The sequence below is a fragment of the Mustela nivalis genome (genome assembly GCF_964662115.1).
Source record: "Mustela nivalis genome assembly, chromosome: 6".
NCBI classification, from domain to species: domain Eukaryota; kingdom Metazoa; phylum Chordata; class Mammalia; order Carnivora; family Mustelidae; genus Mustela; species Mustela nivalis.
The window spans coordinates 150,083,810-150,089,625 of record NC_139025.1 but is presented as its reverse complement, the minus strand read 5'-3'; positions in this window follow the sequence as shown (position 1 = coordinate 150,089,625).

Here is a 5,816-nt window from a genome sequence, read left to right as displayed (position 1 = left end):
AAGAAGAAACAGGTAAAGCTAATTTGAATATTGTATCCTATTTGGCCGAATTTTTATCCCCGTTCTGGCACGTTGTGTTGACCACACCTCGGGAGACCAACAGTGGCTGGCATCCCGGACCGCGCAGCTCTTGACTCCAGCAACCCTGCCAGCTTTCGGATGAGGAGGGGGCCCAAGTGTCTCCAAGGAGTGGGCGCCCAGCCCGTCCCTCCAGCCGGGCCCGTCAGCCTGTCCTTTTAGCTCCCCAATTCATACTCACCTATGAGACAGATGGGTTTACGAGAAATCCAATTCAGGGCAACTGCAGCATAAACCTGTTTGAAACAGGCAAGCTGGAGGGGAGAGGGCATGGGTGTACTTGACATCACAGGCTCAGGAACAGAGACCAACGGGAAGGCACAGAAGGGAGGCTCTACGCGTGACCTCTGCACTGGAAGCAGGTCCCGGTGAGGCCCTCTGGGTGTGCCGCCCCCCGATCAGGGCCACCCGGCTGCTTCAGGTTGCGAATACCCACGCTCCAGCACGGGAGCTGGTGAATTTTCTACCACGTCTCCCTGGAGGAACTACCCACAAAAGCTCCTCTCTGATTTAGAAGGCAAGAACAAGTCGTGCATTTACCCCGTGCTTCTAGTCTTCGTACTCTGAGTCGCCATGCCAACACACAGTCGTAATTACCGAGGAACGCGCCAATAGTGGCAGCATTGACAAAGACACTATATCAGGGCCTGTGAGCTAAGCAAGGTCAGGCTCCTCGCGGCCCCCCGGCTTCCTGCCCATTTCCTTTATTCCGCTCTGTTCCATCTCCTTCCCTTCATTCTTCCTCCCCCACCCAGATGGTCTCTTATTATATTTTCTCCGCAAAGAAAGGCATTACAGCTTAGTGTATAAAACACTTTTATAGCAATTAGGAGACAGGTTCTCCTTTGAGTCCCGATTTTAACTTGTGGGAAAAGTCACTTTGACATCCAGGCCTCAGTTATTTTGCTGTGAATGGGGAGAGTATTTTGTACAGTGCCTATTCAGAAAGTGGGCTCCTGCATTCCCTTCGCCTACTGAATTCAGGGCCTGCCGTCTATCTAGGGGACGCTAAGATCTCTACGAGCAGCACCAGAGGTACCAGAAGCTCAGAGAAACAAAAGAAGGTTCAGATCAGAGAAGGAGTTGGTTCTAATGCCCTGAGAACAGCAGGGCCTGTATCTTCCCCCCAGGAAGGGCGCAGATCTCGGAGAGCGGGCTGGGAGCAGCTGAAGGGTAGGCTCTATCCGATTATAAAAAAAAGGAACGGGATGGATGGGAACTATCAAGTTAAGTGACAAGCATCCTGAGGCCCCCAGTGGGAACGAGGACAGGCACCCATTTAAAACGAGAGGTCAAAAAAAGAAGGCAGACAGCCACCGCCCGAGCTCTACACGAGAGCGCCCCAATTTCAGAACACCCAGTGCACCAACATCTGAACTTACAAAGGAGATAAATTGGAGGCTGATGATTAGCATCACAAAATGATTATTCCCTTTGTAAAAGGCTTCACTGCAGGACTGCTTTAAATAGTGCATTTAAACCATGATCTGATTTGCTAAATTCGATTTATACACATCTACTGCCTAAGCTGGCGTGTGGCTGTATTTACATGTCTTCCCCTGGCACAGAGGAGGGGAGAGGCCAGCCATTATTTGGGGCCTTGAATCTTGTAGACAGTAACTAATCTGGGGAGCTGAACCCTGTTTTTCTTCCACAGCTGGGGCTTTTGCTATAAACTGGCCCCAGCTCTCCACCCCACTTTGTCTAGCAAGAGGGGAGAAGTGCCAGAAGGTGATGGTCAGGATTGGGCCAGGATTTGTTGTGGTGTTTCAGCCAATAGAGGCTCCTCACCAAGAAGGAGACCCACACCCCCACCCCGAACGCCCAAGGATGCCAACTTTCTGGTACAAATTTCTAGAGAATCTGTCTGTGGGAGGCTCACTAAATTTATTTAGCGCCTACAGTTATCATACCAGGGTTCAAAGGCTCCCTTTTGGGAGTCATGGAAATTGACTATCTGTTTAAGTTCTGGGGATCTGATGAGCCACATTCTGCTATTCGTGGGAAGCCTCAGGAACCAAACCTGGGCTGGCCCACAGAAGCTGGATCTCCACCCCAAGACAAAGAATGGGTCCACCAGGTCTCAATGGTGACTGTGCCAGTGTCATCAGGAAACCTCCTTAGTTCCCCTAAAGGGGTTTGCAGGTCTCACTGACAGCATAGTCCTTCAAGAGAGAAATGACTCCTTCCCACAAGACCCAACAGAGTGATAGGGCAGTTAGGAGCCAGACCACTGCCAAAAGGAGAAGTGCCCAGCTCACACCATTTGCTAAAAGAACGAGGTCTAAGGAATATATGGGCTCAGAAAAGCAACATTCAAAATAACCCAAATCTTTTCAAAAAAAACTCAAGCTAGAACTTCTCCCTTCACCACCACTGTCATATCCAAGAACCAGAGGCTTAGCCTTTGAGAACCACATGTTCATTTATCAAATATTTGCAGACATCCAGGGACGAGCTCAGCCCAGCTCTGGGAACTGAGGGCAGAGAAAGGAACAAGACAGTACTCAAGTCTGAGGGGTTTATGGTAGAGGACAGAGGGGTCACCAAACAGAACTAAACCATTTCACTGTTGAGAAGCCCACCAAAACCCACTCATAAGAGGATGGGAAATCAGATTAGGAATCGATTGGACTGGATCCCAGTACCTGCTCTTCTAGCCAACTTTATGACCTTGGGGAAAATCACTTAACTTCTCTGGGCCTGGTTCCTCATCTGTGACATGAGTAGTTGACCTACATAATAACCAAGCTTTAAATTTTCTATAAATCTTACAGAGGAAGAAATGTTCATATCTCTAAAAAACCCTGATAAGCTTTCTTTCCCTTTTCTTTCTTTCTCTTTTTGACCAAGGTTATAAATCGCCTCATGTTCTTCTTGGTCTTGGCTGCCAGGGGGCTCAGGACCACCACAATATTAAAACAACATTTATTTTAGGCCAGAAGACTGGGCTGGGGGCCTGTCTCAATGACAGGAGAGCTCTCATAGGTGAGGTGGGGGCTGTGTGGACCTGGGGGCTTGGATTCAGGACAGGCTTGGATCCAGTCACAATGGTGATGAATCCATGTGTTTGCGTGTGTGCATGCACGTGTAGAGCCCATGGTTAAGAACTCAGGCTTTGGGGCAGACAACCCAGGCTCCACATCCTGACTTTGCCACATCCTTAGCTATAGCCAAAGTCACAAAGAGTCACCACCACCCTACGTGTCAAGCTGAGGCCCAAACGCTTGAGAAGAGCTTTCTACTGGGCTAGGTACAAAGCGAGACTCAACAAACACAAACGGACTGTAGTTTCTTAGTCACTCTGCACAAAGGTATACGCGTAGGACTTGCTTTAGGGCAACGGTCGATCAACTGGGGCAGTTACGGGGGGGGGAAAAAACGGCAAATGCTCGTAAATTATTCACCAGGTGGAAAGGGGGCCGCTGCAGAGCCACTGCTCTGACCTAGGGCCACGGCCTGGTGCGGGCACGAGCCCCGAGCTCCGAGGTGCTGCTCCCGCGCGCCCGCAGCACCGCCGGGGGCGCGGCGAACCGAGCCTCCGGGCCGTCCTCTGCCACCAGCGCTGTGGACGCAGAGGCCGTCGGCGAGCTCCGGGCCACACCAGGTCCGGGGCAGGGCGGCCGGGGCCTGCTCGCCGCTCGGGCCTCGCGGGGTCCAGGACAGGGGGTGGGGAGGAAGCAGACGGCGGCCGTGGGCCTGACGTTCCTCGGAAGGAATGAAAAGAGCGCGAAGCACGCGCGGGGCCGCTCTCCGACCCCGCGCCACCGCCTCGCCGCAGCCCGGAGCGCGGGGCCGGGCGAAGAGGCCACGGGCCGCACGCGGCTTTCTCCGCGGCTCCGGCGGGAGCGCACGCAGCGGCCCGGGGCGCAGCCGCCGCGACGGAGGGCCCGGCTGCCGCCGGCGGGTCTAGCCTGCCGCCGTCATCAGCGCCCGGGGGGCCTCGGCCGGGAGCGCGGCGGCGGCGATGGGCGGGAGGGCGCGAGGGCGCGCTCGACGCGCGTTCCGGGGCTGTGGGCCGCGCCGCGACCTACCTCGTGCCCACGCAGCCATCTTGCCGCGGCTCCTCGCTCTCTCAAAATGGCCTCCCGGCCCCGCGGCGCCCTGCCCGCCTCCCCGCCGGGCCCGGGGTCCGCTGTGCGCGACCCCCTCCCCCACGCCGCGCCCGCGCTCCCTGGTCGGCGGCACCGCGGGGCCCGAAGGCCGCGGGGCCCAGGCTGCGTCCCGGCGTCCGCGAGGCGCGAGGGCGGCCCCCTCTGTGCAGCCGGGCCGCTGCGGGGCACGAGGGAGGCCGCCGCGCCGCCCAGCGTAGACGGGCCAGGCTCCCGGCCTGAGCGCCTCGGACTCCCGCGGGACGCCGACGGCGAGGAAAGCCCGGGTGACCGGGCGGCCGCGTCAGAGGCCAGAACCAGGGCCGCCTGCGCCGGGCGTCCACGGGGAGCCCCACGCCGTGCTCCGCTGAACTGGATCGCAGAGCGTCGCGTGCGCGTAGCTGTGGGGTTAACGCCGGTTTCCACATCCCCCCCAGGAGGGCCACGGAAGGGGATGACACCGGATCCGGGCCTAGGGAGGAGGGACGTTGCCTTTTCGGTGACCCAGGTGAAAACACAGACGCTCCACCGACCTCATGGTTTAATCTCCCAACCTCGGGGCTGCCGGCCCCCGAGCCCGCTTTGGCGCCCCCGCACAGAGCGAGAGGGGGCAGGCAGACAGCTTCTCCTCCCACGCCCGGGCTCTGGCCACTCACCTTTCCACCCGCGCGCCCTCCTACGAGCAGGTGCCGATGGCGAGTTCGTGCCGGAGAAGACGGCGCCGAGGAGGGAGGCGCCTGCAGGGGAGTAGCTGTAAAACAGAACGGAGACATCAGGCGCCCCCCACGCCCGCCTAGAAGCGCGCTGCGGTCCCCTGGAAGGTGGGAGTAGGGCACGCGCATCCTCCAGGTCACGACCACAGTCCGGGGCGGCTGCTGGGCGCACGCCTTGCCTCAGTCTCGCTCGCCGGAAGCACGGGAGGGAAGCCCCGTACTGGCTATGGGGGTTCCGTCCGGGTCCTGAGCTTCTTACCCTCCAGCCAGCCAGGAGCCCGTGAGGTGGGACCGCTCCGTGCTCCTAAGGCCAAGCACATCGCGGAGAGTCTGCCAGCCACCGCCCCAGGATGCCCCTGGCTTCCCCGACAGAGCCGCTCCTGAGTCCTGGCACTCGGAACCTGCCTGAACCGGGCCACCGGGTTTTCCGGAAGCCCAACTGTGAGAAATCCGGAACCCGAGTTACCGTGGGCCTCCTGGGGGCGCCCTCTTGGCCTCGCACGGTAACCTGAACCCCCGCTCCTTTCAAGTCTCTAAGGACACTTGCAGGTGCACCTCTTCAGCCAGCGGGCGAAGCGGGGAACTTTACACCCGTCTGATCCTCCCTCCCAAGGGGGTGCTCTTTGGAGTCCTAATTTGTCTTCCAGTTCTAGGCCTGGTGGCTATGCCGGGCATCTGGGAAAGAAGGCAGCTGGTCAATTCTTCATGGAACTCTGGCCATTTATTGGTGCTTTCACTCTCTTCAGCGGGTAGAGGTTTGAACTTCATCTCCAGACATCCATATGCACCCCTTGCCCCAGCGTGGAGAAAGAAATACCATTTGCTCAGCACCCACTGTATGCCAGGCACTTTATTTGTATATTTTACTTAATTCTCACACGATCCCTGGAGGTGCAGTTACATAGGTTACCACCATTTCACAGAGGGGGTGGGG